The sequence below is a fragment of the Mytilus trossulus genome, chromosome 2 (assembly GCF_036588685.1).
Source record: "Mytilus trossulus isolate FHL-02 chromosome 2, PNRI_Mtr1.1.1.hap1, whole genome shotgun sequence".
NCBI lineage: Eukaryota > Metazoa > Mollusca > Bivalvia > Mytilida > Mytilidae > Mytilus > Mytilus trossulus.
In genome coordinates this window covers 19644137-19665803 of record NC_086374.1, presented here as the reverse complement: position 1 = coordinate 19665803, position 21667 = coordinate 19644137, and the positions used below count along the sequence as shown (strand labels likewise).

The following is a 21667-nucleotide window of genomic DNA, read 5'->3' as shown; positions in this document are numbered from 1 at the left end:
ATAAAAACAGAAAATGTGATAACTGACCTAAAGGAAGATTCAATCAAACTTTTGAATGAGGAGATAATTCTCAGTGGACAAGATACACATTTAGTCTAAACAATCCTCACTATCAATGCAAACTTTAAAATCAGTTAAATACCGAATTTGCTTTTGTTTCTGCAGAAAGAAAGCTTGAAATGAAAATCATAAAAGTAAATACAGAGTATAGAGAAATGTTATAGTATGCAATAAACTAACAAGAATTTACAGGAATTTACTACATTAACGATACTGGTTCCCTTTATCTGTATGTTGTATCTACTTAAGCTTTTATTTAACACGTCCTATTTTCAAGATAAGTCGTTTTTTATAAATTGAATTATCGTTATTATGAATAAAAATCAATGTTAACGACACCAATGCACATGTACATATGAATATATCGGCGCAACATGAATTTCGGCAACATACTAGTAATATACCGATGTTCAAAGTAAAAAATTCATTAATGATCATGTTCACTTTACATATAATATAAAGGTCTCTTGAGTGCCGAAACACCAGCTTATGGCCGTTAAGTTACAGACTAACAAACTTTTAAAAAGCAACAGTAATGTCCAGATGTTCATCAACAAGTCTTAGAAGAATACAGATTTAACTAAAATATAAATTAACTACAGAGATTACAGGTAACATCAGTTCGTGTATATTGATATTGCAGGTGCGTAATATATTAGAGTATGGAAGTTGTTAACAATTGGATGATGTTTTTCATATATCTCTTTATAATGTGGTGGATTATATCATCTCAATGTTTTCCCACAAAAATAGCTATTTCATAGTGGTTTCATATCATTCTAATGTTGCCCCACAGAACTATATATTTTATAGTGGTTTTATATTATTCGAATGTTACTCTATAACACTATAAAAGAGAAGATGTGATATGATTGTCAATGAGACAACTATCAACAAAAGACCAAACTAACACAATATTAACAACTATAGGTCACCGTACGGCCTTCAACAATGAGCAAAGCCAATACCGCATAGTCAGCTATAAAAGGCCCCATATAAGACAATGTAAAACATTTCAAACGAGAAAACTAACGGCCTTATTAATGTAAAAAATTAACGAAAAACAAATATGTAACGAATAAACAAACGACAACCACTGCATCACAGGATCCTGACGTGGGACAGGTTAAACATGTTAGCGGGATCCCAACCCCCTAACCTGGAACAGTGGCATAACAGTACAACATAAGAACGAACTAAAGTTATTAATAGTGGTTTTACATTATTCCAAGGTTACTCAACATAACTATTTATTTTATAGTGGTTTAATATTAATCTATTGTTACCCAACAGCACTAGTTATTTTACAATGATTTTATATGATTCCAAAATTGCCAAACAACAGTAGTTATATAGTTATGTTATGATTTTAATGTTGCCTAGCGACAGCTTCATTGTTGCCAATTTAATGAGATTCGATGCGGTTGTCATACAAGTGAGAGGTTTAGCTAGTTTTAAAACCAGATTTAATCCACAATTTTCGTCGTAAGACAATGCCTGTAAATCGTCAGGAATATGACAGTTGTTATCCATTAGTTTGGTGTGTACGAGCTTTGATTTCGTCATTTGATAAGGAACTTTCTTTTTTTAAATATTCCTTGGCGTTCTGTATTTTTGTGATTTTGTTTTTTTTTAATACTGATTTGTAATATCTCCGATACATTTGTCATTTTTATCCGAATTTAAGAGACGTTATTTCATTAAGACAATTGTTCAAATAAGCATTTTACATTATATTATTCACATACTACCTAAAGGACTGCCAATTAAGACATTTTAAGAATTACCAAAAACAATATGGCCAAAATAATAACTACTGTCTTTAAAAAGTCCAGATCCACCAAATCGTTCGATTTGTTTACTTTCCTTTCTAAAAGAGATAGAAGTAATAAAAAAAGACAATTAAAAGTCTAAGAAAAACGGACAATACCAAATTCAAAAAGGAGGCACATTACGTTCCACGAAACATTACACATCAAATGATCATATGTAAAAGGTTTATATGTTGAAGACCGAAAGTATCTTTGTTTACAGTTGGTATCTAACATAGGCTGTGTTACTTTGAGGCTTCCACAAAGGTTTAATTGCTTGTTATTTATTTCAAATATATGAACAATATAGCTTATGTACACAAAACAATTTCACATGAGCATTTTAAAACGGCCATATATACACTTAGCATGTTATTTTGAATATGTCCCAAGATGTCAATAATACTCACAGGAAATGGTTCTCGATATGTGACATAGTACATGATTTAAACAAAGTCACTGCTTGATATGTAAGCGCAGATATACGATGAGAAGAAAATGTTCCCAAAATAAAAGTTTTAGATATTGAAAATCTGAAAAAGTTTAAATTGCTTTAAATCGTGAAACAGAACTGCGCAAACGATGCTGAGTAGCGTACAAAGGGTGTTTGAAAAGATCCACTACCTAGATTCTATAATTACAAAAAGTTACACAAAAGTAAAAAAGTTTAAACTCCTCAATACTTTGAAACTTTGTTTTGTGTACATATGTGAATAGTCCGGACATAATCTTATGTCTTTGTTGTACGTTTTGGTAGGCTCACTGCTAGTTATGTATAGCTCAGTGGACAAACGTGTTCACTTTTATAAAAGAAAAATATCAGCTGTTTGCCAATAACTAAGTGCTAACATTGATCCATGTTAGTAGTCGATGCAGATGTCTTGAACCAACTTGAGTCGTTAGCTTACAATAATAGGATGACTGTCAAAATAAAAGAATATCACCAAGTACGCGAAGAGGGTGTTTGAATAATGATCTAATGAGAGCCAATGCAACCCTCTGATATACAATTATTATGCATTTTACAGTTGATATATAATGAAAAAAGTCAATTAATGTTCCACAAGAAAAAATAATAATATTTTAAAAAACAAATCATTTAATTTTAGAAAAATATCTTATGATCGATATATTAAACAACAAAAAAACTAATTAAAGTATGTTTTCCTTTGACGTCAGACTGCCTCGTTAACTAAAAAATATATCTGACAATAATTACATGTTTCCTGACACAGAATACATTGTAAAACGACGCCTCTTGACAACATAACCAGGTAATACGATTACGACCTCAGGTAACTCGATTACGACCTCAATCATATCTGTAACAAGGTTGTACTTGAAAACAAAAAGCAACATTTCCCCGTTGAATTTCTCATTTTGTATTAGATAAAAAGAATATAAAAAAATTATAAAATCTACATAGAGCTCTTCGAAAAAATATAAAAATATCAAATCGGGAACAATGTTGCATTCGGTATGAACAAAACAAGTGGTAAAAATGAAACTCTAAATATACTTAGTGCGTCGAAAAATCATTTTAAAGGCAAAGATGAATTAAAACTTTGATACTTGAGAAAGACTTCGACAAAAAGACACATATGACATACATAAAAAAAGCAAACTCCGTTTATGGTCAACTTTTCATGTTGGATTTCGATTTTAGTTCCAATTTCTAAATATTACAAAATAAGCAGAAGAACCAAACCCTCATTTTTAAATGGTAGTGTCATGCCTTGCGGAAGAACTCTACAATGTGTCATCTGTGTTCTCATTCAAAGACGATTTCTGTCAAAATTCCGGTGATGAATATGTAGTCTTACGACAATGGTTAATGTTTATCGTTAAGAGTCAGGATACTTAGACTGAAATTTTGTCTACATCAGAACCGTGTTCCTTTATGCTAAATGAAACCAGCAAACTTTTTTTTTTTTTTATAAACTTATTAATTTCGAGTATTTTTGAAAATGAGAACACAATATCATTGTCTACATAGTACACTGCAGTTGCAATATATCAAGGGAGAATTTGAGTAATAATCCAAAAATAAATAAAACTGACAAAATGAGGCACATTTAATATTTGTTTTCGGAAACAAAGCAATATATTGTCTATGGATACAAATTGATTTATTTTAATAACGGATGGCCTGCTATCTACATTCTCGAAATTTATACATAGCAATCATTTCCCCCCTAAATAGCATCTTACAAGTTGGTTTTGAAACAGGAAATGCAAAGTGAACCACTAATAAACTCAACAAAGATATTAAGCTTAACATTGTTTACATCATACAATACTTTTGTTTACAAAAGACTCATAAGTGACGACCGAGTTAAAAAGGTTCAAAAGGTTAAATTAAGTACGAAGTTGTAGAGTACTTAGGACCAAAAATTCCCAAGTGTTTGCCAAATTCAGTTAGGTAATATTTATCTTTTTCTAGGATAGAAAATCTTTTGTATTTAAAAAAAATGCAATGTTTGATAAACAATCTATAATTTTGACCAATTCAGCTGGACCATATCAATGATAATTCGTACCAACAATGACATTCTGTTCTGAATACTGGGAATGTGATGTAGCTATTACTCTATCTATTTCACTTGACTGGGCGGAGTTTTATCGATTCGGTCACAATAAACCAGTCCATCTATAGATAGGTGTTTTAGGATAAACTCATCAATGAAATGTCCAGTCATTGTTTTGTAAATTCCTTTGATTACACTGATAGGTGATTAGAAATCAGTAATAATTATAACGGCAATCGTCCTTACCACACACATCTTCAAATAGACTGTCCTTATACAAATTTAAACGTAAGCTCCGCCCGATCAGTTGAAATAACATTGGTAATACAGTAAAATAATATGTGATGGGATAATAATGCGATGCAGTGCACGGATCATAAAATGGATTTTAGTCCATCTCTTTTAGCATTTATATCCTGTCTAATTCAATATGGACGTTTAAATAAAATCTGTCAGATTTGTCTTGGATTTTATATAAATCTGGTACTTACGAATTTCAAATGGAAAATAGAATTAGGAAAATTATAGGTTTGACATTTATTTACAGAAACTTAACGTTTTGGGCATTACAAATTCATTTTCATTTAAAGGATTTTCTGCTACTATGATGAGCAATAAAAAAAACCCTGAACGAAATTGATTTAAAATTTACCCTAGAGCGATTTTCCTCCAAATAGTCTGTATAAAACTGTAAAATTGTATTTAACGGTGACTCTTAGCTTTTCAACTTTTCAGTTTTTTTACATTTAACTGTTGCAGGAGTATTTGATATTTGTACCAATGAATATTAAGAATGTTAGATTTTAAATGGACAAAATTCATCGTCCAGAGTTTACATGAATGACAATTAAATATATGACTACAACTAATGGTTGATAACAACGTATATCGGCGGGTCCAGTCAGTTTCTAAACAGATCGTCGATCATCAAACCAATTTGAAGAATACGACCAGTTTAAAAAGGTCGTTGAAGTATGGACAGTTTGTTTACCCAAACAATATGTTCTGGCGACAGAACCTCGAACGTCAGCGTAATCTCAGACTGGGTAAAAAAAAACCACTTTTAAATCTATAAATTGGAAGGTAGCTTTTCAAATTATCTTACGTGTTTATCTATGGAGTCAAATATAACTCCATTCCATCTGTTTAATTGATATTCATTTTTCGTTAGTTTAGTAACTACAATCAATGATTTATATTCTGTCAAATAGTTGAAAAAATGCTGATTTACTATACTAATGAATTGAAGTCCGATACATTGCCATTCAAAAGACGACCAAATTATTCAAGTCTGTAAGAAGTTGTTAATGTTCACTTATACAAATTCTATTTAAACACATTGTACTAAAAGGTCCCTGTCAGTTGAGACATGTATTTGCTATTAAACAAAATCACAGCTAAACGGGTATTTCAGTAGCTCAAATCCATGGTCTGAACAATGACTTCAAAGCAGAAATATTTGAAGCTCTTAGTTATCATTTTCAAAGAATCCAGGAAAGAGCTATAGCGAAAGTAAATTACGAAATCAGTCGACAAACTCTATGAGGATTTCGTGTATGTTTTTATGAAGAGTAACAGGAGTTATGTTTGCAATTGCAAATTGTAATTTATTGAACCTGAATCATGGTGTTAGTTCGAGATAAATACTAAAATATGTTTGTCTGGTTTTTTTTTGTATATCTGTTCGGTTTGGCAAAAATCCGGGTTGTATGAGTATTGCCCAGCCCAGTGGGAAATACTGGGGAAACCCGGGTTTTACAGGGTTTTAGTGGGTTATACTGGGAAATACTGGGTAATATAAAATACTGGTCTGAATTTTATAGATGATTCAATGATCAAACACATATGTTATACATTAAAGATATTTATAACCTATTTTGTTTGTTTGGATTGGTAAAACTGTAAATATAAAGCAAAAATAAATATATGCATCCTATTAAGAATTAACAATTGCTTGTAAGAAAAATCACAATTAAATAATGTATATGTACTGTCACTTATTAATAAGTAATTATTCAGAATAGAATGCAGATTTGTTTATGTAGCAATAATCAGCCCTTTGAATTCTAAAAGTGTTAATTGCATGACCCCTTAGGGTTCTTATTTAGCAATATGAATGTAAAACATTTAAAATTAACAATTCACTTAATCACTGCAATAAAATGTAATTTTGGATAGAATTTGATTTTTTTAAAAGTAATTAACAAAGTATCCTTATCTGAAAGTGCAAATCTTGTATACTGTCTACATAGGAGAGAATGCAATTGAGTTTTTCATTCTTCTAGATATGACTGTCAATGGTTATCTGTATAAAAAGTATATATTAATTTAGCTGTAATACTATGAAACTACACCAACTCTACTATTTTGTGTTAAAATAAGCTAAAAAAATCATATTGCCCAGTAATACCCGGTATTACCCATTTCTGGAGTATTGCCCAGCCCGGGAAAACCCGGGTTTTCCCATCCGGGAATTCCCGGGCGGGTAATTCTTTGCCAACCCTGATATCTGTGTGAAAATGGTTAGTAAGATTATCTCAAATCGTTTTGAAATAAAACCTCGCACAAGGAAAAGATAATAAAGGCGAAAAAAATTCCTCAATAAAAGATAGGCACACTATGGTTAAAAAACATTTAGACAAACCACAGTCTGTTGCAATATTATATACAGAAACCTTTAATTCAAAACATTAAATTGTAGAACACGGTGTTAAACTTATATAACCCCTACAGTAAGTAAGAAGTTAATTTTCAACTAGTGGCGGGCTTAAGTGTCGTATTACTAAAGCTGACTTGAATCGTAAATCAAGTGATTATTTACATTTGGGGATATAACAAAGATAGAAAAAGATGGGTTTGTATGTAAGACATAAAGAAAACATCCCGGTTTATATAGTAATATATTTATCTATCACGAGCTACAGTCATTTTCGAATTAGTAAAAAGATAACTATAACGTGACGAAAAAATAAATTTTCAGACGTCCATCGTTGTCATATTTTAGATGTTTGTCAAGATATCAAGTTGACTTTACTGTATCTTTGATATCTTTGGTATCTTTTATTTTACGTTTAATAAGACAAATGCGAGCAGCATGTTGGCCAACATTTTAATCATCTATATAGCGGAATGCTACGTTTTAAGGATAATCGATCTTTTTGAACACCGTCTACTTGAAGTCCTCTTTATTTATTGAAAAGGTTTTTTTACGATATGATGTTTTCCTTTTCTTCTAAAACAGATAATAAGATACTGTATAACAAGAAACTAATTCTTTGAATAAAGACAACAGTAGTATACCGTTGTTCGAATGTCTTAAATTGATTGAGATAAAACAAATCTAAGTTACAAACTAAACCCGAGGGAAACACACAATCTATAAGAGGAAAACAACAAAACAACAGAAGCTCTGAAGTGCAACAAAAACAAACGACTATGCAACACACACAGAAACGAACTATATGATAACAACTGCAATTTTCTTGACTTAGTAGAAGACATTTAAAGAAAAAAAAATGGTGGGTTGAATCTTATTTTGTGGCAAGCCAAATCTGGCGCTTTTATGGCAATGTAAGATATAACACTAAAAGGACAACTTTATATGACAGGAATTCAATACTAAAAAAATGCAAGCCCATTATGAACAGAGAAATACACAAATAAACAATACGATAGTTCATTTCGACACGGTGACCACAGAATAAAATTGTACACGTAAAACAACACATGACAGCTAACAAAACAGCACAACAAAGCCACGAACTGTCTGTTACACGACTGGATCAACGCCACAAACGTGACGTCACAGGTAAATTTCTAAAATGTGATATAATTCAAGATTATGTTTGAAATTATGTTATTTGGTGCATTTTAAAACAAATTACAAGAATGTTGATAAAGAAATGTTAGTAATTAGATAATTAATTGTGTAATCTAGCTATGTCGCTATTTCTTAAAACAAATAAATATTGTACATTTTATTGTTTTAAACTAAAACATTATGAATGAACTGGGTGATTAATGATCTTCTTCCGAACCAACGAATAGAAAATAAAAAAATAGACTTACAACAAATCCGTTTTTAAGATAACACGAGGAATACTTATGTACACAATAGAGCATTCGCATGTTTTATACCATTGTTGCATGAGAGGGATTGTAATATATTCTAATACGATTGTTTGAATATCCACCTCTGATTAGCTGCCTCCTTAGAGAGGGTGATTTTGCAATACTAATAAGCCCAGTTTTGATTGCTAATGAATTAGATATTAGTGATTCGCAAAGAGATTTTATAATAATAGGATTTGGCAGACAAAGTAATTAAATTTATGATCCTTTGTATAAACTTATTCTTTAAAGTTATTAATTTAAAACTGTAGTTAGATTTTTTGATTTCTTTTAAACAATACACACAAAAGTATGTCAACTTTTGAAATATACTAGTTACTAAATAGGATTTGTCATACAGTTATGCTTATTTATGGTCTTGTATTCTTTCAATACTAACATATTTGAATTGCATGTTAATTTTCTCATACTATTTATTACGTTTTTACGCTTATTCAGTGCACGAATTAATATTGAAGTTTTGGTAGCATTGCTTATTCATTAGTTGAAACTGCTCATGTCCCGCTTTCAGTAACCTAACAAATCTTATATTAGTACTTTATCGGCTATTGTTTTATCTTTTATTTTCGTTTCTGGGGTTTCATGTCTATCTGATGAGTGAAGCCTTTTGTCATTGTCCTTATGTCATTCTGTTTTATCATTATTTCAGGGTTAAGTTATAACAAACATCTCTATCCTGCCACATTCGTTATGTGTCTCAAGTCAAAAGCCTTATATTATTTGAAACTTATTTGTTGATGCTTGCATTACTAGTATTTGTTTTCAATGTATTATTTTAATCACAAACAGGGCTTTGATTTTTTCGTTTTGGTTTCACATTTTTGTAATGTCAGGACCTTTTATAGATAACTATACTTTATGGTGTTTGATCATTGTTGTTTTGTGACCCATTCTAATCTTTAGGTCGCTGATGGATAGTGGAGTCATTTGCAATCATACTATATCTATCGTTTTCTTAAAGACATTTATATAGTTTTGGTATTCATTATAGTACTCTTTATCTTTGGATTCAGTTCAAAAGAAACATATGAAAACATAGTTGACTGTTTAGGATTTCAAATAAGTGGTGTTGCAATATGTGTTGGGATCCAAAGAAAATGACCAAAACTTATTCCTTTATCAAGCGATTTAAAAAATGATATTAACCAACACAAACTGTTGTTATTCGAGGACAACATAACAATTGTCACTGAAATGAGACAGGTGTTAGACATCTATTGGATATCTGAAGACAGATGCTGCATGATTTTTTCTAAAATATGTATGTCTTACATTTTTGTTTTGTGTTAAGCAAACACATTGATAGTTTTTACTGCATTTGACTCTTTTTTGAGAAACTTCTTTTGTTTTGCCAAAACAATGTATTTTTTAGGGATTTAACATAATTCAAGTCTTTACATTTTGAGGTCAAATTTCATATATGAAGCTTGTCAAAGTATCTAAAGAATAGGATCAACCGATATACATTTCTTTTTCATAATCCTCCATGTTTTATATGGCAAAGAAAAACGTTTTTAATCTTGTTGTAGAAGTTTAGTATTCCAATTAAAAGTACTGTCTGGACATGTTATTGACGTGTTACAATTACTGACGACTTTTACAAAAAAGATTACTCTTTAACTTTTAAAGTTATGCAAATTTACCAGACAATCAATATATATATGTATACATTTTCTTTCTTGTATGTTATTCAAGGTTGTATGTCAATGTAAGGCATTGAATTTGTTTCGATACATGGATATATTTCAAGGACAACTTTATATTACAAACATGGTCGAATGACGTTTCATTTCATATTAACCTCCAGAAAAGAAATACAAGTACACTAGCTCTTGTTTCTGTACCCTGGTTTTGTTTGAATGAGGAACTTGAACATCTGGGTTTAATCAGTTTTAACATTGCACTTCATATACCCCCTCCCCCAATAAACAGAGCTAAGCCATATCCACCAAAAATTATACTAGGTTGGATACTACTTTAAAGGCTATGACACAATTGTGTCACTCTTCCACTCAATATACAAGAAGTGCCATCTGTCCGAGATTATTGTAAACTTTTTATCCATGGACATATCATATAGCCTGAATATGATATTACTTTACCATTGAATTTATTTCTATTTGGTTTAATCAAATTTGTCCAAATTAATTGAGATGCATCGATCGGACCTAAATCGATGGAATTTGACGTCACCTTAGGTATGTACAATGTTAGATAGTGCATAATATATACTGTTTTATTTTTTATATTAGTCTGTCGATTTCTTTATAACTGTAGTTGTAATTGGTGTCAAGGTTAGAAGCTTTTTAACAAATGTTAAACTTGGGGAGTTTATGTGTATTAGTTTCTACACTGATTATTCAATTTCAGTTAAAAGTTATTTCGTAGATTCTTCCTGAAACTACTTGAAAGAAGAATTCCGATCCAAGTTAAATAATACATAGCATGCATAGTAAAAATATTTTCCAAATACTTTACTTTTTATCTACGTTTTTGATAACTTGAAAATTGCGATATAAATGTTGTCTGTATCTTAGTCATTATGTTTGGGTTTTTCATAGAAAGTTTAACAATCATCCTTATACATACGGCCAAATCATTGAAAGACCCATCGTCTAAACTATTGATAGCTGTCATTTTGCATTTACAATTACGTCATTGAAAAGTTAAAAAAATATATCAACGAGAAAACCCTCAAGGATATAATACTGTGGATTCATTTATTTTCGTGGGTATCAATTTTCGTGGATTGCTGAAAATTAGCATTTTCGTGGACATTTGATTTCGTGGTTTTGTCAATCTCTGTATGCAAAGCCTTTTGGAAATATGTTATTCGTTGAACATTGGAATTCGTGGTTCACATGTACCCACGAAATCCACGAAAATTGGTATCCAACGAATAATAATGAATCCACAGTATATCATTCATATCGGAAAACTTTATCATAACATATGGTAGAGAACATATTTTTAAAAATACATTGCACAATCACTATCTGTATCTTAAATATGAAATCATCTATAACCATCGATTGCCCTTTTTGGTATATACATATTAGCCATATCTGTGTTATCGTTTTCATAACAGAGGGACTTTATAATATATATTAAACTCTCTTTATAAATGTCAGGCGAAGATAGCAATTTTCTGGATTAACCTTCACTAGAAACGATTAAAGACGAATATTCGAAAGCCAAGGATAGATAATATTGGAACTATTGTCTTTAAAAAGTTTTACGATCTAAAAGTACCTACAATAAATAATCAAATCAATAATCAAAACTGAACTTAAAGACGAACGGAAGACCATAAAATCTGAAAGGTCATTCGCTATTGATCATTAGAGAAAATGATAAACAACTGTAATATTCCCGACTTGGTGCAGGGAAATGGTGGGTTTATAGATATAGGAAGATGTGGTGTGAGTGCCAATGAGACAACTCTCCATCCAAATAACAATTTAAAAATTAAACCATTATAGGTTAAAGTACGGCCTTCAACACGGAGCCTTGGCTCACACCGAACAACAAGCTATAAAGGGCCCCAAAATTACTAGTGTAAAACCATTCAAACGGGAAAACCAACGGTCTAATCTAGTTTTAATAGCTAGCTAATCCTGCTACTCGTATAACAAAATAATGTTGTGTATAGTTCCGTTATAATGACAAAATTGGATTAGGAACCCGAACAAACATAATAGGGTAATCTGACAATACGTGGGATCAAGCATCCAAAAACTGTGTAAACATATATCACAGACATATTGACTTTTTATTTGAGATCTTTGAGTGTTTTTTCTCACTTAAATAATTTTAGTGTTGGCTAAACAATGTTTTTTTCAATTTCACAACATGAAATGAAATCCTGAACCAGGTGCTCATGGCATTCGATATTCAATCAGACTCAAGCTAAATTAACCAGCCATTCGCTCACAGTCAAGTTTCAGATATAGATATAAACCAGAAAGTTGAAAAATGTTCGAAAAACATATCGGACTCGGTATAACCAATAGTCGGAACTCTATCTACGAAGAACTATGAATTGTCAATTATTATTAGAATGAAGATAACTGTATGCAATTACAAAATATTGGGTGTATTTTAAAAGTGTTTTGTTACTAAATTGATATTGACGTTTTACTGAATACAGTTCGATAGCGTTACAACTATGTCGACTTTTTGTGTTTTTTTGTTGTTTATTTTTTCATTTAACACCATTTTAAATGACATAAATAGTAAAACAAAATTGGGATCTTTTATATGTTTTACGCCATTAAAACTGACAATTGTGTCTCAACAATATCTATGGATTTGTAATTGAAGACTTGATCAGTTATAAGACAAATTCGCGAACGTTTTTAACGCAGATCTGGTGTGCTTTCTATACAAACGTTCACCTATTTTGAAGAATTCATTTAGTCATATTTCAAACACTAAAATTATAGACTAATGCAATATTCGATCTCCAATTTAGGTTCAACGAGCCATCTTAAAGTTGTGTCTAAAATTTCACCACAATCTGTAACATTAAGATATAAGAAGGTGTGGTATGAGTGCTAATGAGACAACTCTCCATTCGAATCACAACTTATAAAGTAAACCGTTAGAGGTCAGAGTAAGGTATTCAACGCGGAGCCTTGGCTCACATCGAACAGCAAGCTATTAAGGGCATACAATACAGTTACAGGGAAGGTAATGACGTTGCTAACGTAATTTGTTATTTTCGCGACGTCAAACTGTGACATTTCGGGAAAAGATGCATTTTTCGACTGATTTTTATCATTCAAACTGATTTAATTTGAAAACGAGTTCATGGACCCCTATTTTTCAAAACGGCATTTGGTTTCATTTTGCAGGGAGATTATGTGACCCAAATTTTATATAACTGTAAATAGAGGATTTTTTTTAATTGTGATAAACATGCAGTAACAAATTGCGTTTTTTCCTCAATTCATGAACATTTGATAAATATGAGTTATTTCTGAATAAAAATTTGCATATTTTTTAAGGATATTTATAAAATACAGAAATTACCGATTATTTAACCAAAAAAAAAATTGTTTTTATCTTTTATAACAAAAAAGTTATGTCTTTCTTTCGAAAAAGAAATTACGGCCATAAATCTGAATTTCGAGCAAATACACAAAATTTCGACCTCATTTTACTCAAAAAGTAGCACATGAAGGTATATTTTTTATTACATATTTGATTTAATCAGGTAAAAAATAGCCTTAATGCAAATTTTCATGAACTTGTAAATACAGGATCAAAACTGTATCGTATGCCCTTAAGGGCCTAAATAATGATTAGTGTGAAACTATTCCAACGGGAAAACGAACGGTATAATCTTTATAAAAACACATATGAACAAACGACAACTGGCGAACATTAATTTACTGACTTACGACTAATGCAAATAATTTTGTTTTATAAATTCCAACCTTCAGCCTTATTTGAAAAAATAGTCTTTTCTTATCGACAACATATTTGTTGAGTTTGGAGGTAGACTTTTCCAACAAGTTGTCGGCATTCCTATGGGAACTAACTGTGCGCCTCTTCTTGCCGACCTCTTCTTATTTTCATATGAATCGGAGTTCCTCCAGACACTTGTCAAAAACAAGAGGATCAAAGAAGCCAGATTATTTAATTTCACTTTCAGATATATTGATGATGTTCTTTCCTTAAACAATCCGAACTTTTCTGATTGGGTTCCATTAATATATCATATCCCCCAGAACTCGAGATTAAAGAAACAACAGACACGGCTTCCTCCGCCTCATTTTTAGACTTATATCTCGAATTTGACTTACACAGTCATCTCAGTACCAGAATCTATGACAAATGAGACGATTTTAATTTCGAAATTATAAATTTCCCCCACCTTAGTAGCAATATACCAACTTCACCTGCATATGGGATATATATTTCCCAACTTATTCGATATTCAAGAGCTTGCAGCTCCTACTCAGACTTTGTAAAACGTCATCAGTGTCTGAGTAGAAAGTTGATGAACCAGGGGTATGTCAAAGAACGTCTCGTCCTTTTTCTAAAAAGTTCATCGGAAGGTACCAAGACCTTGTTGATAAATATTCCGTATCAACTTCTCAAATAATACACGATGGTCTTGATGTATAGATTCTGCGTACTGATGTTGTGTATCATCTTAACAACATGTGTTATTGTTCTTTTATTTGTTTTTGTTCTATTATTATGATTACTTTTACTGTTGAATGGTTTTATGTGATATCCGTTTGACGTGGCTCGGTACTTCTACATCTCGTCAATGTGTTTGTATTGGCTTTCATTTTTTTGTGATTTGTTTTGTATATGTGACTCTTTGTATTTCTTTTGTGCTTATAACGTGACTCTGTACTTTAAAAGATCCCGTCAGTATGATATTTGTCTATAATATGTCATTATGATATATTTCTATTATGAATTACTTGTATACGTTGAACCACAAACGTCAAAATCAATCAATGGCGTAGTGGAATTGACAATTTTTGGATTCTCATAAATTCTATGTATAACTTTTGAACTAGTTTGAATCTCGGTCTATTTCTGTAATTTATTCTTACATACTTTTGATTTTTTAACTCTGTATGCGTACATTGCCTATTAAATTTTTTTTTTAAATTGTTTGTATGCACATTGAACAACAAATTTATGTGACGTATATAATTTTTCTAACGTCAGACACTCAAATCAATCCATGTGTTCTTAGACAGTAGATGTTATTGTGTCCTGTTAAATTGTTCCCTTTAAAAAGTTTTGGATTCTCATATATTCTATGTATAATTTTTGGACTAGTTTGAATCTCGGTCTATTTCTGTAATTTATTCTTACATACTTTTGTTTTTTTACCCTGTATGCGTACATTGCCTATGTAAATTTTAAAATTGTTTGTATGCACATTGAACGACAAATTTATGTGACGTATATAATTTTTCTGACGTCGGACACTCAAGTAGATCCATGTGTTCGTGGATAGGTTTTTGTGTCCTGTTAAATTGTTCCTTTTAAAAGTTTTGGATTCTCATAAATTCTATGTATAACTTTTGGACTAGTTCGATTTCTGTAATTTATTCTTACATACTTTTGATTTTTTAACCCTGTCTGCGCTCATTGCCTATGTAAAATTTAAAATTGTTTATAATCCAGGTACTTTTGATAACTATTGTATGCACATTGAACGACAAATTTATGTGACGTATATAATTTTTCTGACGTCAGACACTCAAATCAATCCATGTGTTCGTAGATAGTGGATGTTGTTGTGTCCTGTTAAATTGTTATACGATGATGACTGATGTTCCCATATTTTGACTATTTTATTGATTGTGACTGTTTATTTAACGCATCATGTAAATGTAACGGAATTTGATGAGACTGTTATTAAAGTGAGAGGGTTAGCGCTATAGAACCAGGTGTAATCCACCATTTTCTACATTTGAAAATGCCTGTACCAAGTCAGGAATATGACAGTTCTTGTCCATTCGTTTTTGATGCGTTTTGTTTTTTGATTTTGCCATGTGATTATGGACTTTCCAAATTGATTTTCCTCTGAGTTCAGTATTTTTGTGATTTTACTTTTCAATCTAAAAAAAACCGCAAGTCTATCCCAATTGATAGGATTCATAACGGATATGCAGTTTTTTTTTTATGAATTATTGTTGCTAGTAACATATAAATAACAAGTACACAGTTAATATATCGTGGCTGATTATTATGTACTTTTATAGAAACTCATGTTTATGCCTTCATTACCATAACATACATACATTTACAAGGTATCAACGGTATTAATGTTCAGGTTTTTCCCTATTTTTCTTAATCACAATGTAACACGCAGTAATTTATCCTGAATGATAACAAAATAACGACTTTCTGTTAGTGAGCAATGTAAAATCTACAAATAAATGTATTGCACTCAAATCACTCACTTTGGTGTCAATGACATTACTTTCGTATTCAGATGTTTGTGTATTTTATATCCTTAAAAAAAATCACTCAACATTTATGGAGTGAAGTTGCATGATTTTGAGTGAAAACATTTTTTTTGAAATACATTAGTTGGCTGATATAAGAAATGTATACAGAAGCCGATGACATACGTATGGTTGACTTTATGTAACAGAAATTGTTTGATTTATGTGCAGCTATTACTCTAAAGTAACACTAATATCAACTTTTTAAGTATGCAGTTATGCAGTGAAGTTTCGACTTTCTTTCATTCATTCATATATTTTATTTTTATACGTCAATTTCTCGTTGTAATCGTAATGTTTTGATTTTAATTGAATTGGTATTATTTGTTCTAGATTTTATAAGCATTAAAAAGTAAAATAACAAAAATACTGAACTACTAGGAAAATTCAAAACGGAAAGTCCGTTATCAAATGTCCAAAAAAAAAGCTGAAACACATCAAACGAATAGATAACAACATAAATTGAATCTGATTTTATCGCGCTAAACCTCGAACTTGTACGACAGCCGCATCAAATGTACAACGACGTTTGACAATACTTGTCATTTCTACAACTCAGTCTCGATTATTTGACAGCTGGAATATAGGTATACATATATAATTAGGCTTTCAAAACTGCAGTAGGTTAACGCTGTATAAATAACAAATTGATATCATTATAAATAAAAGTAATTATGTTTCAATCGACAAATGTTGAATTCTTGGATAAGATAGCCAACAGTAAGATATTTGAGCCGTGGACAGAGTGTCTTTTAGATTACAGCAGATATTCTTTCTTAGGTCCATTTCAATAATAATTTTCCTCGCATATTCATGTAATAATATCTTTTTGAATATTTTTGTTTTATTTGAGCGTAAAGTTAACAGTATCAAGAACACGTACAGGTAATTTGTTATTATGGATTAAAACATATACATTGCCTATCTACACCAAATAAAGTTGTAAAACAAGTTTTCTTTAGAGAAACATTACTATGATCCATCAAAGAATGGACACATGTTTTCTTAGTTTGTAGATGTAAAAAATTAAAATAACATTAAGGAAAGAATGTAGTATGAACTTGTACTGTCATGTGTTGGCGGTCGCTGACACTTTTTTGCTAATTTCATTTCGTACATGTGTACCCTTATACTACAATTTTTTTCCAACATGGATTTTACCTAACTTACAGGCGTTGATCCGGTATTTGAGGTTTTAGATGGGTAATTGATGCTTCGAACAATTATCCATATTTTGACAAAAAGTGGTTGTAAAAAGTTAATATAAAAAAGAAGATGTGGTATGATTGCCAATGAGACAACTATCAACAAAAGACAAAAATGACACAGACATTAACAACTATAGGTCACCGTACGGCCTTCAACAATAGTCAGCTATAAAAGGCCCCGATAAGACAATGTAAAACAATTCAAACGAGAAAACTTACGGGCATGTTTATGTAAAAACAATTAACGAAAAACAAATATGTAACAGTTTTTTTTGTTTTATCTGATAAAAATAAAAAGTTTGGTACACATGACTTTGTAAAAAAAAATTTGATAAATAAAACAAAAATGGCATCATATTTCGAACATTGATGAATGCTATAGCTGTAACAAGCCTAAAATGGAAGTAAACTAGGAAGCTTCGTCTGTCATTGGTATGTTCATTTTATCCGGTTCCTTCTCTTAGACTTTTATCTTGTTAATTAATTCAATTACAAACAAAATGACAAACCGAAAGTAATTCCGTGATCAATGAGAAATTAAAAGGACACGTATTATTCGTGCAACCATTTGGTTCTGAAAAGTTTAACGATGAAAGAAGATAGAAAAATGGGATGGTTTTGATCTCTTCCGTGTTAATGTTCTTAATTCGATACAGTACGGAAATGTTTTTGACAGCTGCGTCCGTCCCAAACGAACAAAGATAATTATAAGTCATAGATGAAAAAGTACATAGTGTTTATCTGTTTGTTAGTAACATTATACCAAATACGGAATATTCAGTAGATAAAAAATAATGCAGATTTTGTTTAGCTAAAACTGTAACCAGTAAGATTAAACTGTTTATTTGAAATTATTGGCTATGCTTACAAGTTCATACCTTATTTTATCTTATCTTATGATTGATGGAAGTCTAACGTACAGCAGTAAATACTACAAAAATATTACAGGTTAATGAGATATGAAAACATTTATTTTTGCATCAGAAAAATTATACGCTCATCATAGATACCGGGCTTAAAATAATGTACGACAGACTGTTAATGGCTACAAAAGAATTCTAAAAAAAAAACCTAAAGGTTTTGCCAAATTCAGCTTAGGTAATGTATTCTTAACAAATCTTTAGTATTTAAAAAAAATCAAAGTTTTTCTAGAATGATATTAAAACAGTTACAATTTGAGCAAATCCTTCAATCGTATGGTCTTATTACGCGTAGTCTAGGACAAGTTTTGACGTCATTCTGAAATTAACATGAATTCTTCTCGTCATACACCATTTACTCAGGTCAACGCTTTTACTACCCAATAGATAAACAAAAAAGAAGCATTCAATTCTAAAAAAAATGCAATCCGACTTCCTGATGATGTCTGCAAAGGAAATAGATATAACATGAGTGCCAATTAAACAACTCTCCAGTTTATAAAAATCTTGTTGACAAAACTTTGAATTTTACGAAAAAGGATTTTCTTATCCCAGGCATAGATAACCATAGCCGTATTTGGCACAACTTTTTGAATTTTTGATCTTCAATGCTCTCCAACTTTGTACTTTGATATGAACGTCACTGATGAGTCTGATGTAGACGAAACGTAACGCGCGTCTGGCGTACTAAATTATGATCCTGGTACCTTTGATAATTATCTCCACACAAGTCACATGCATGATGTTTATTATCAGTTATCCTTTTTTAATGTGTTGATTTTATAATAATCCGATTTAGACGAGTACCTGTTTCAGGTTTCTAGTTTGAATGTGTACACAGAATGGGACGCCATTGTTGTAAAATTGTTGCTCTTTTACCATGACTATTGCTTGAATTTTATTTTTTTTATCTATCATCATATTAAAACTCTGATGTTGAAGAATATCTTCCACAGTTTTTGAAATATCCTTGGAATTTTTAAACTTTTTTTTATTTACTTGGTCTTGATACACTAAGCGTTTTCACATCTGAAAATATCTTAGTTATATTCTCGTTTTAAAAAATATCACGGATGATTAAACACCTTATAGTTACTCTCTTGTCAGTGGTAAATCGGAAGATTCAAAGTCAAAGTTAATTTTTGTATGTTGTCAAAAACTTTTGGGATTGATGTAAAGAATATTGGACGATGACCGATAAAAGACTAATGAGCAAATTCTATTTGCAAAAAGTCAGAATTTGAACCAATTCTATTTCGTATTGACACATATATAACAAATATCGAAAATGTGTATCCACAAAATGAAAAATTGGTACAAGCGGAAGTATGTCGTAATGTATCAATCGATCAACACAAACAATGTCCATATTTCAATTACATATATGTCAGTCTGACCGGCACCAAGTCAAAATTATATTTCCGTCGTACAATACTATACCTACATATAGGTTTATTTTTATTTCATAGTATATATCCATGATAATTAACAACTGTCCAGACTGGACTACCACAAATTCTCTTAAATGTCATTAAAACATGTTGATTATGTGTTTTGTAAACATTGTTTATATACATGGAAATAAAAAGGGCATAATGAATTTGCGAGGAAAAGAAATTGCAAAAGAAGGAAATCTTTTCGTTTCTTAAAATTACATTTATTCCATTGACACTTAGATATAAGGATTCAAATGGACATTTTTTTAAAATAAACCTAAATTGCGCTTTTGAACATTTTGTTTTAAATTATAAATGTTAGTCTTAACCTCACAGGAAAAAAATATTTGAACAGCTGATACATCTTTTATTGAAACAAATATCTATTTTGTATGGCAGTTCTTGGCTATTTCAACAAAATGTATCTTATAGTGATGTTCTCATTTTCTATTGTATTGCAGTAGGTGCTTATCGTGAAGAGTTAAACCAAATATGCAAGAAAAAAGAAAAAAAAAAACATATACAAATACTTATCGTTTGTTTTATGAACTTCTGATGATCTTTACTTGACCTATTTAAAATCATTGTTTGGATTAAGAATTTACAGGGTCAAATAACTGGAATAATCATAACCTTCTCTTTTGGTTTAATCTGAAATCAAAGTTACTGATGAAGTTTTATTCAAAAAGAGATTTGAAACCCGAAATTTATAGATTGCATAGTATTTACAGATACTTTAAATGTTTGGTGCTTTTTTCTACATAACTGTTAATTAGTTATTTAAGTTTTTAGTACGATAATTAATAGCATTACATTATGCATTATCTCTTTCTGCATGTTAACTGCATACCAGTTGTATATGAACATGTCAATCGTTCTACTTAATTAGACATCAGTGTGTCATTGTTCAGGTTGAATCAGATCTTTCAAGAAATAACTTGACCTCTTCAGACACGAAGAGAAAGTTTAACTTATTTTTAAAACAACATATGCTTCTACAATTAAATAGTTTTTAGATTACTTTAAACAGCTTGAAACAATGATATGATGTATTTTACATTATCCATAGCTTTCATCAACATGAACAGATATTCTCTGTATTAAAAAGTATAGCATTTTCAAAAATATTACACAACTAACAAGGTCTGACCAGCAATGTTCGACTACTCAAACTTACAAACGTATTTTCCTATATCTATAGACAAAAATTAATCTATAATAAAATTGAGAATGGAAATGGGGAATGTGTCAAAGAGACAACAACCCGACCAAAATAAAAAAAAAACAAAACACAACAGCAGAAGGTCACCAACAGGTCTTCAATGTAGCGAGAAATTCCCGCACCCGGAGGCGTCCTTCAGCTGGCCCCTAAACAAATATATACTAGTTCAGTGATAATGAACGCCATACTAATTTCCAAATTGTACACAAGAAACTAAAATTTAAATAATACAAGACTAACAAAGGCCAGAGGCTCCTGACTTGGGACAGGCGCAAAATAGCGGCGGGGTTAAACATGTTTGTGAGATCTCAACCCTCCCCCTATACCTCTAACCAGTGTAGAAAAGTAAAAGCATAACAATAC

General features: G+C 30.9%; 1 protein-coding gene across 3 annotated transcripts in view; it reads right to left on the bottom strand.

Moving 5' to 3' along the window:
- The window catches only part of LOC134706693 (parathyroid hormone/parathyroid hormone-related peptide receptor-like), a 152347-nt gene that overhangs the window by 36742 nt on the left and 93938 nt on the right, over positions 1-21667 (bottom strand). The window lies entirely within an intron of this gene.